Source organism: Pollicipes pollicipes, unplaced genomic scaffold (assembly GCF_011947565.3).
Source record: "Pollicipes pollicipes isolate AB1234 unplaced genomic scaffold, Ppol_2.1 Scaffold_3447;HRSCAF=4054_pilon_pilon_pilon, whole genome shotgun sequence".
Lineage (NCBI taxonomy): Eukaryota > Metazoa > Arthropoda > Thecostraca > Pollicipedomorpha > Pollicipedidae > Pollicipes > Pollicipes pollicipes.
In genome coordinates, this window is record NW_023596297.1 from 26,864,042 (window position 1) to 26,873,865 (window position 9,824).

A 9,824-nucleotide genomic window follows, 5' to 3' on the forward strand; every position below is an offset into this window, starting at 1 on the left:
ACGCAGGCGGCGTCTGCAGGGCTGGAATGGCACCCTCACCATGGCCATGGTGTGAGTGCATGGGTTCATCCGCATGACAATGGTACACCGGCGGAACATATTCGTGTTTGAGTGAAAACAGAAATTAGATTTGGATTGATTTGTTGCCGTTTTGAGGTAGGCAAGACTATACTTCATTCGTGTTTTATGCTACATTACCAACGTCGTCTTGCCGGAATGGCATGGCGGCCACATGCAACACAAGTGTGAGCGACCTGAGGCATGGCTGGTGCATACTAGAAACGCAACTTTTCAGTCGGCTGACCCGCCAATTTCTGGACCGCAAGAAACCGGGCTTTTGTCTGGGTTATGGGCCAGATTCAGGTGCCTTGTGAGGGTCAAAGCGATGACACGGAAAACATGGATTTTTTGCTATTTCTGAAACTTTAAAATCATTTCAAAACCAGAGTGAACTGCCGAATACAAAACAGTCGTAAACAATCATATCAGATTATTTTGTGCAGCAAGAACACCGGTAACAGAAAACTCACGGCAGAAATAAAACACCAGTTAACCAGATGACACAAACTAAATGGCTTCAAACAAATATATCACTGACAAATTCAAGAATGAAATCCCACATTTTCAAAGCTGGTCTAATTTCATGCAGCAACAGGTGGTTGGGGGCTTAATATAAATACAGCGTTGCGTTGTACTTGACTGCTACTGTGAAGGTGTGGTACAATCAACCTTTCTTCATTTACAAAAAAAAGATACCTCACAAATCACAATCAATAGCCATGATAAATGAAATGCATGGGAAACCGCGAGCCTTTCATTGTCCCACCTTTACTCACTTGTCAATACAGCCAGCAGCTACCGGCGTGTCAAATGCGTAACAGTCGTCGAAATTGAAACAAAATGGTGACAGCGAATATGTTTATATCTAGAAAACATCCAGTTGGCGACCACAAGTACAGGGCATGCACACAACGCAGGTTTCCTTTGCTGGGATTGTTGCTCTTTTTCAACATATCTGTCACGAAGGTTTCGTTCAGCCTAATCTGTTAATTTTTCCAATATTTGTATCTGTATGCAGTTCTGTGTGAAACGAAAATTGTCTCAACATAAGACCTCAATGATGCATTCGACAAGCATCGAAAGTTGCAGTCTGCAGGCTATGTGAGCCTCAGAAAGAGTTCCCCAACATGTTTTGCAACTTTTGTTCGCTTTTATAGAAGTTTTTATACAATGGTAAATATTCGTGGACAAAGCATTACTGCTTTCCTCGTTTTCACGCCGTATTAAGGAGGCGGCGTGGCGATGGCTGTAGGGTGGAGCGATTGAGATCACATCTCAATGTTCATAATCTGTTAATGTCTGCAGAAGCCGCTTTCGATCTCTGCTGAGTGACATAGGCCATCTTGGATGCTATCAACCCGGAGCTATCCATTCCCACCCGGCAGAAAAAAATTATGGCACCTCGCGAGCAGTTGGTTATTGGCCTTCGGTTAATATTGTGGCGAAAGCATTCCTGCCACATGGGAAGGCGAATTGGTGGTTACGCGTGAGGTAAATGTCATGCCTTGGCAACGGTTGTGTATGACATAATGTGTCATGTATATGATATGTGTGACTGGTGCTCTTGGTGACCATCAGTCAGATATGCCGAATCGTCAATATGCAATTCCGTTTATCATCATCATCATATCACCATCATCGTATAGTCATACTGCACCTCAATCATCATACTGCATCTAAAACATGCGCTTGGGACATAAGCATCTCACTCCGGTGAAAGAGCATTTCACGTATAAAAAGCCCAGAACACTGCGGCTTTGTTTACTGCTTCGTTGGCTGCACGAGAGATGTTTGGAAAAAGCAAAACCTCAATTGCAGGCTTTTGGCACCCAGTGGTTTGCAATTGCTTATTGCGGACAGTCATGGGCCGTCGAAGTCAGCCGCATGCCGTGTGATTCGCCGGGCGAACACGGCCATCATACGGGCTCGACCAGCTGGCGCCACGGCGAGGCCAGCCGGCGAAAAACTGCTGGACGTGCAGACGAGATTTGTTTGCGTGCTTCCGGATATCGGGGGAAGGTTTCCACATGTCGTGGTCAAGTGACCTACTGCCAACGAGACTTGATGTCTTCACAACTTCTCTAGCACACATGACGTTTGGATTGATCTGACCGCCATGTGAACCTTTTCACATGCCCCGCACCACTTTTAGCTTAAATATTTCGAATTTGTCTCGTTGCACTTTTTAGAAGAATGCTCACGAAACGATGCATCTCATCGAGTGTATTTGTTTCTGCTTTGCGCTGTAATCAGGGCGAAGCCCTCTGCTCTGCTGTGTATTCTGAAGCAGATCTCCTGCACACGTCACACCTAGTTTGGACGTGTAGATGGCGCGCACGTCAATATCGCCACATTGGTCGATGAAGTAGAACGGTACACAAACCGCGAGGGCCAAACGAGCCTGAACGTGATGGCCGTCGCTGCAACGGACTGCGAGGCGCTCGCCCTCTCGACCGTATCCTCGACCGTACCTCTCCGGCCGTATCCATGACGCCCGTGTTCTGCTGACGTTTGACTTCGTCGAGTTGTGTCACGCATTTGTGAATTAGTTATACTTGTGGTTAGTTCCTGCACGTTTAAAAGGGGTGTTTCACATTTGTATAGCGCTTTGAACCGAAATGGCCATCTTGCAGATCATTCATTGCAGTTCACAACCCTGCCTTCCTTAAGACCTCAACCTTTCTAGCTTCTGGGCTGCAAGCCCACGAAAATACGCATGCTTTTTCTGGGGGACTACGTCAAGGTCATTCATGCATCCCTTGACGTCACAAAGCGTCATCTAAATCATGCCATCCCATGAGCCAAGCGGCGATCAAGACAAGACAAATATCATGCTCGAGTCGTTCATAGCTGGTCTTCGTGAGCACGATTTCCAGATATAACGACACTCAATTGCCTTTCAGTCAATGGTGCGCAAGGTTCAGTGACGTAATCAAACAATGACGTATTGGGAAGCATATTTACTAAACAGAGAAATTATATTTTCTAGGAAGCACTTTTCCTATTAAGAATATGCCAATAGCTGTAAGTGAGCTTATTTCACCACATCTGATGCTTGCTTCCATACCGTTAAATCTGGGATATTCCCCTCAAGGGTACGGACTGCTGCTACTAAAATGGAAATTTTTGGTTTGCGCATCCTGTCATTCATGGCGCTACCATCACCGCGTTCTCATGCGCATCATTGCATGATGCCATCACATGTTCAATCAAGTGGTCGTTCTATATTACATCGTAATGAAGCATTCCAAATGCTGTGTACTTAAGAAGCTGGGAAATAGCAATGACCACAATAGCTGGGTCAACTGTATGCAACTATAAGGCCTTTAACTGTTACAGCTTTGGGATCGTAGTGTCGGAGCCGGAAAGCCCCATCCTCGCCGATAGCGCCTACCCCAACTGGTCCTGGCTGACCCTGCCCGTGCCGAGTCGGCCGAGGAGAGGATGTAGGTGTTTAGCATGGGAGCGCATTACTGATGATTCGCCGAAGTACCTACAGGGATGCTCGCAAACAAAGGGCCGTCTTAAGGGGGGGGGGGGGGGGCGTAGCTCGCCGAGAAGGCATCACGCCAGTTTTTAAATTTCTGACGGAATCTGTCTGTGATGAAAAACAGAAATGCCTTGAGTATGTCGAGTACAGTGAATCAGCACGCATGTGAAGCACAGATGGAAACAGCTTCTTTCGCTGGGGTGGGTCACTGGACAAGATCACAGCTTACAGACTTGTGCGATTGGGAGAGGTTCACTCAGAGACGAACCCCAAAGGGACACAACAACTATGAGAGCACATCATTCCGTTGGGGTAGTGAAGCGGTGGATGACCCCGCTTTCCAGTCTGTCAGGCTCTGCCTTCAGTGGTTCACGCAAAGACAGCGGGATCTGTCGAGTTGCTGTCATAGCACGGTCTCCCGTTGTCACGGAGATGAATCTTAAGCTCCTCTCCAGCCATGGCGCGAATGTGGCCATCAAACATCCATTCAAGCTTTCGGGTTAGATTGGACCTGTCTGTTGGCTCGCCTTGCTTGTTCATTTGCCCGCCTTCAGTCGTAGGTCCTCCAGCAGTTTGTCGGTGGTGATCGCAAGAAGCAATGCGACTGGACACCTCTGCATTGCTGTGCGAAGGAATTCTTTCGGCGAGAGGGTGGCATTGTGCGCCGCACGCCTGCGCCGGGCGGCGCACTACGGGCCGTGCCTGCGCTGGGCGGCCTGGTTTATGCTCGCGCCCGGGCCGGGCAGCGCGCTTTGGCCTGTGCCCGCGCTGGGCGGCACGCTCCGATCCGCACCGCCCTGGGCGGCAAGCTCCGATTCGCACCGCCCTGGGCGGCACGCTCCGATCCGCACCGCTTTGGTCTGTGCCCGCTCTGGGCGGCACGCTCCGGTCCGCACCGCCCTGGCCGGCACCTGAGCAGCGTGGCATGATCGTGGGTCATTGCTGGTCTACGACGGCGATCTGGTGAGGGTGGTCCTCCGGGACTAACGTCAGCTTCTTGGTGAAATCCCAGGACGGAAGTAGGCCACGGACTCCTGAGATAATGCGGACGTTTTCCCTCAGCTGGACGTCCCTGAGGGTTAGGATAGTTGGCAATGCGCCCACCCACTCGATGACTTCCATTCGCAGCGCGTGGATGCTGAGATGGTCGAAAGAGATTCTGCATGTATTCTCCGAGACCTCCAGAAAGTCTTCTCCAGCCAAAAGCCCCATGCCAGTCAGGTCAGCTCCACTGTCGGGAAAGGCGATCACCTTGGCGCTAGATATCACGATCGGACAGACGCTGGCAAAGTGGCCAGTCTCGATGCAAAGGCGGCATTCCCTGCCGCGGGCCGGGCAGTGTCAGTCCGGTGGTGCAGGTGACCGCAGTTTCGACATCGGTCTCGCCCGACCACCGCCGGTGGTGTGCGACGTGGTGATCTGGACTGAAGTGACCCCCGGGCGTCGAGAGTCCCGCGTGTGGGCTTGCTTCCTCTCGCAGGTCTTTGTCCACAAACGCGGCACATGGCCACAGCGGTCGGGGGCATTGGGCCGTCATGCTCACCGTGACAATCGCAGGCCGTGGTCTCGTGGCAGACCATGCAGGCGATGGATGCGTCACTCCCTCGAATCTCCTAGGCGTCTCTGAAGGTAGCCTCTTGAGACATGCAAAGATGTTTTGCCGCAGATGAAGACAGGCTCGGGATAGTGCGGAGCTTCTGGACAGACTCTGCAGACTTCAGATCCATGACAATCGGATCTCGGATGAGTGACTCTTTGCATGATGGACGAAAGTTACACGTCCGAGACAAGTCACGAAGACAATTGAGAGAATCATTTAAGATATTTCTCTCGCCCTGACCTCTACCTTTGAAGCAGTTCCTCTGAATGACTTCGTTCACCTGTCTGATGGCGTAGGACTCCATGCGTCGAAGCACGGCAGTCACGTCTTGTCGTTCAGTCTTCCAGCGGCAGATTTTGGACGACTCGGTTCGTCTTGTCAGCCAGGCACAATCAAAGGACGGCTGTTAGTATTCTCGGCTGCATGCCAACAACGGTGAGGAGGTGAAGTCCTTCCACCTGTCTTTCCACGCACGGAAAGCATCCCCACGGCCTGTTGTGGGGTCTGGCCGGCCCGGCTGGGTCGTCCTCCCGGGCCACGAGGTGCTGGCTGTCGACTGCACTTGCACCAGCCATCAGTGCAGACTCCGCATCGCTCGCACCAGCCGTCAGTGCAGATTCCGCATCGCCCGGCATCGTCGCGTCAGTGCAGACTCCGCATCGCTTGCACCAGCCGTCAGTGCAGACTCCGCATCGTTCGGCATCGCTGCGCCGCTACACTTCATTAAACTAAACAGATTCAAGTCGTTCCGACCGCTCCATGCAGCGATCTCTGGCAACTCGGTCTTAATATCAGTCGTGCGCTCTTACGAGTCCTGACGGTCAGCGGCGGTGCCCACGTGGCCGGCCGGGGTCAACAGAGACCCATAGGGACAGGGGTAAGCGCGCCGCCATATTACCGGGTGTCATCCACACGCCTGACTTTCATTCATTCATGACATTCATTATTGCTTTTCAAAGAAGCATACACGGGCAGTGAAAGGACACTACTTACACACGTCTCCCCAAGTGTAGCAGCTCCCGCATGCCGTGAGCACCGTGACGGCTGCTTCTTTGGTTGTTTTGTCGCTGTTTGAAGAGCGTGAAATGTTCATTCATCGTGGTCGTCGTAGTCGTAGAAGTCGTGGCTTCCGCTACCATAGCTGGCTCCGCCGCCCAAGCCTCCTCCAGCACTGTATCCCCAGCTGCCAGCATTGTGGCCGTAGCCTGCGTATTCTCTGTATCCTCCGTAGTCTCCGTATCCTCCGACACCTCCATAGCCCCCATAGCCTCTGTACGTCCTGTATCCTCCGTATCCCCCAAGGCCTCCATAGCTTCTGTAGAGTTCGTAACGTCCGTATCCTCCAAGATCTTCAACGCCTCCGAATCTTCTGAAACCCCCGTGGCGCCTGAACCCTCCATAGCGTCCGAAGCGCCTGAAGCGCGAATAGCGTCCGTACTGGTCGAAACCTCCAAGGCCCCCAACCTTTTCAAGTCCGTAGCCTCCGAGACCTCCTAAACCTCCGTAGCCCCCATAGCCTCTGTAGCCTCCGTAGCCTCCGTAACCTCCGTAGCCTCCGTAGCCTCCGTAGCCTCCGTAGCCTCTGTAGCTTCCGTAACCTCCGTAGCCTCCGTGGCCTCCGTAGCCTCCGTAACCTGCGTAACCTCCGTAGCTTCCGTAGCCTCCGTAGCCTCTGTAGCCTCCGTAGCCTCCGTAGCCACCGTAGCCCCTGTAGCCTCTGTATCCGCCGAAGCCGTAGCTAGGCCTCACGTAGGCCTTCTGTGTGTGGACGTTAGCTGGGATGCCAGCTGACTTTACAGATGACACTCCACTGACGCCGCTGTAGCCGCCGTAACGACCGTAGGCAGTGTGGTCAACGCTGCCGCCGTAGTCATCATAGTCACTGTAGCCGCCAGATCCGTCGGCAACTGCAGCTGCCACCAGACAGAGGGCAACCACCAGCTAAAACAGAAGCACAGTCAACGTCAAGACCCACCAGCGGATAAACGACAGTAAACGGGTCCATGTATCCCCCTCCTAAGACGACGAAAGGGTGACCGTTTCTTTCGCTTGCCTTTGTCTTCTAGTAAGTAAAGAGGTAATAGAAGCTTTGGCCCTCTTAACACGCGCCCGAGTGGCCGGCTAGATGCCCTTCGCTCGGTGGGGAGTCAATTTGACCCCCCTGAGATCTCGGGAACTAAGAAAGCTAGAAACACCAAATTTACAGGGTGTGTTGACATGTACGTGAACTCACTTAGGTCAAAGTTTTGGGCTTCCTAGGTCATGACCTTAAGGTCAAATAAAGTTATACAAAGTCGAATTCCAGGTTGGTCTCAAGTGCCCCCAGACCCTAGACAGCTGTTTCTAAGCAAAAGGTCACAAGCCCATCTGAGGTCATTTACCTTGTTTGACCTTTCAAGGTTATGGTGACCAAAATTATGCAAGACTGCTCTGAGTTTTGCATTTGAATAAACGACAAGGATTACGCTAGGCAGTATGTTCCTAAAACAAAATGTCAACCCGGGTCATCGTAGGCCAATCACCTGTTCTGACCTCTAAGAAGTTAATGGAAGATGCATAGTGCGGTTTCTGCCGTCAATAAATTCGAAATGAGCACCACAAACTACCCCATACAGCAAACCTTAGAGTAATAGATCAAGTTTGTTTTGATCTTGGTCTGACCTTCGTACCTGACCTAGGTCAACATAATTTGCTCACTAAATATTTGTGGTGCCTAAGAAAGCATCTCATAGATGTATGGCTTCGTCAAACACTCCGTTATTGTACCAGATTGGACGATTCCCTAGAAATTGCCTTAGCTGAAACCATGACCTGACTTTGTCCTGCCATAGGTCAGCGACCTTTAAAAGGTACATCTAAATTGTTTTATGTCAAACGATCCGCTATTCAATTGCCTGCTGCTACGCAAAACTTGGTGCGGCTATACCGCGCCGTTCGGAAACCATTCTGGAAAAACCTTCGGGGGAGGGGGTCAGTTTGACCCCCACCCGAGCGCGTGCTAAGGCTCGACGTTGCATGTGTCGTTGCCATCAATACAGTATGTGTGATACGTATGAAACACTGCAAGCGGACCATTGCCTAACATTCCATAACACAGCATTGTACAACAAAGCATTCCGGATTAAAACGTCACATAAGACGATATCGCCGAACACAACATCTCAGACTCACGTACTAGACCGAAACGTTTTGTCTACACTGATAATTTATAGCAGGGATGGCCAGCCCCGGGTCGACCAGATGTGTCCAGAAACATCGCCATAACCCACCGAACTGGCCTTTTGGGGCTATTCGCTCCAACGCTTTTCTAGGATAGCACTGGTGACCGAGTACTTGCTAAGCATAGCTCTACGCGGAGCGCCCGGGATAACTCACGTTGCCAAAGTTCAGTTCAACAGTCAGTTCTTGACGACAAGTGCTCCTACTTATTACTTTCGTGACGTAGCCACCCTGTTTCAGACCGACTGCCTTGACCTCGTACCAGCTGATCGCAGCAGATAAGTGAGATGAGCAAGGCTTGAGGGACGCAGACCCGCGTGCTTTATGCGATCTGATCAGTGCCTGATTTCCTACCACCTGGGTTGCAATTATCGGCTTTTTCGGAAGAGACGTAGCGGTCTGTTTAATGGAAAGCGACCTTAATTTCATTTCATTTCAAAAGGCCTTCATTTTACCAGTCGGCTTTAGGCACCAGGGCGCGCTGTACGCAATCGTTATTGAGTTAAGCACGTAGACGGTTGCAGAGCTTTCTGCTGGTTTATGCACGAGACACTGCTTGCTACTGTTGGCTCTTAACATCGTCGCATTATGGAAATAAGAAAATTCCCCTTTATTTCTTACGCTGTGACAGTTTTGTCAGGACTTGAGCTTAGCATTGGTCCAAATGGGAGACATGTGCCATGTAGGCAAAGTAGTTTTAGGCATTTAAAGGGATTGGCGCTTAGACATAGGCAGACGCTTGGGTTCGTGAGCGTGGCAGCATATTAATCCAGTGCGTTCTGAGGAGTATGAAACGCAAGATTGGTTGCACCCGGATATTTGAAATTTTTGGGGACGATGAGCCTACCCGTTTCGGGGAATGAGAAATCGGTATCATCTGTTCTGTCCACTTCAAAAAAATATTTTTAGTAGGCCCAATCATCCCACCACGTAGCATGGAAGAGCTCAAGGCAAGGCCGCCAGACGATGAAGTCTTGAAAAGAGGAAGGAATCGGCCCACAGGATTATTTCCTTGACAGACCTCTTTGCCGCCAAAAAATACTACCGTTGTAATCCCCGACATCGCACCACTTCCCCGTAACGAGCGAATACAAACCTGCATGGTGGCCGAGATGTTCCTGAGACTGTGGAGTAGCGGTGACTGCTGGCTCTCTTGTCTTGTCCCAACCCTTATGTAGAGGATAACACAATGGCGTTCTTCAAAACTTCATCTTTACCGCCTCGCGTTTCCGCAGATTGTCACTTCACCTCCCATTGGAAATGCGTTACGACCGCTGAAAAACTGGGCGCCCGGCATTCCTTCGGAAAACTCACCGACTTCCTCATTGAGACACGCACAATATGCTGATGCAAGACACGACGCCCAGTGGGAAAACTAATGTGTGTAAGTCCCATTGTAACAGCTTTGGCGGAGGAACTTGTACCAAAACATACTAGGCTTGAAATGCATAACGG